This window comes from Eimeria necatrix, genomic scaffold, assembly GCF_000499385.1.
Source record: "Eimeria necatrix Houghton genomic scaffold, Enh_scaff2011, whole genome shotgun sequence".
Classification (NCBI taxonomy): domain Eukaryota; phylum Apicomplexa; class Conoidasida; order Eucoccidiorida; family Eimeriidae; genus Eimeria; species Eimeria necatrix.
Window position 1 is genome coordinate 1 of NW_013655113.1, and position 1,193 is coordinate 1,193.

Sequence of the window (1,193 nt, forward strand, 5' to 3'; positions counted from 1 at the left end):
GCAGCAGCAGCAGCACTACAGTAGTTAACTGGTGCAGCAGCAGCAGCACTACAGTAGTTAGCTGGTGCAGCAGCAGCAGCACTACAGTAGTTAACTGGTGCTCGTCGTCGTCGTGATGTCATCAATTGACCACGTCGTCGTCGTCGTGATGTCATCAATGGACCACGTCGTCGTCGTTTTCGTCGTCGTCCAAAAGCAGCAGGCCGTGCCTCCTCGACAGCGACGAGTTCGTCGCTGTTCTTTGCTGCTACTGTGCTGCAACAGCAGCAGCAGCAGCTGCAGCAGCAGCTGCTGCAGCAGCAGCAGCACTGCTCAGCCCCTTTTTAAAACTTCTCACTTCCAGTTCCCTTCCTCCCTCGTGGCGCTGCCAGTCTACCAGAGCTGTATCAGCAGCAGAAGCAAGCAGCAGCAGCAGCAGCAGCAGCAGAGGCAGCAGCAGCAAACTGCAGCAAAAAGCAGCAGCAGCATCTCAGCGCAGCAGCACGGCTCATCGACTTTAAGACCCAACACCTATTGCCAAGTTAGCCTCTTGTGAGGCGCTCAAGAGCCACAGCTAGCCACAGCCAGCCACAGCTAGCCACAGGCAGCCACAGCTAGCCACAGCTAGCTATAGCTAGCTACAGCCAGCCACAGCTAGCTACAGCTAGCCACAGCTAGATACAACCAGCTACAACTAGCCACAGCTAGCTACAGCTAGCTACAGCTAGCTACAGCTAGCCACAGCTAGCTACAGCTAGCCACAGCTAGCTACAGCTAGCCACAGCTAGCTACAGCTAGCTACAGCTAGCTACAGCTAGCCACAGCCAGCTACAGCTAGCCACAGCTACCTGCAGCCAGCCATAGCTAGCTACAGCTAGCTGCAGCTCGCTGCAGCAGCTGCAGTTCGCTGCTGCAGCAGCAGCAGCAGCTGACGGCCGCGGAAGAGAGGCTGCAGAGGGTCTCCAGCTGAGGTGTACGTACACCCCAGCAGCTTGCGTTGTGCTGCGGATTATTTTTCTTCATTTTCGATTTGTCATTTTAATTTGTTTTTATTTTTATTTATTTTCTTTTCGTTTATTTCGTTTGCTTCTCTTGCTGCAGCAGCACAGCAACTCCCCCACACTCTCACTCCCTACCGCCTGCCGCTGTTGCTGCTGCTGCTGCTGTTGCTGCTGCTGCTGCTGCTGTTGCTGCTGCTGCTGCTGCTGCTGCTG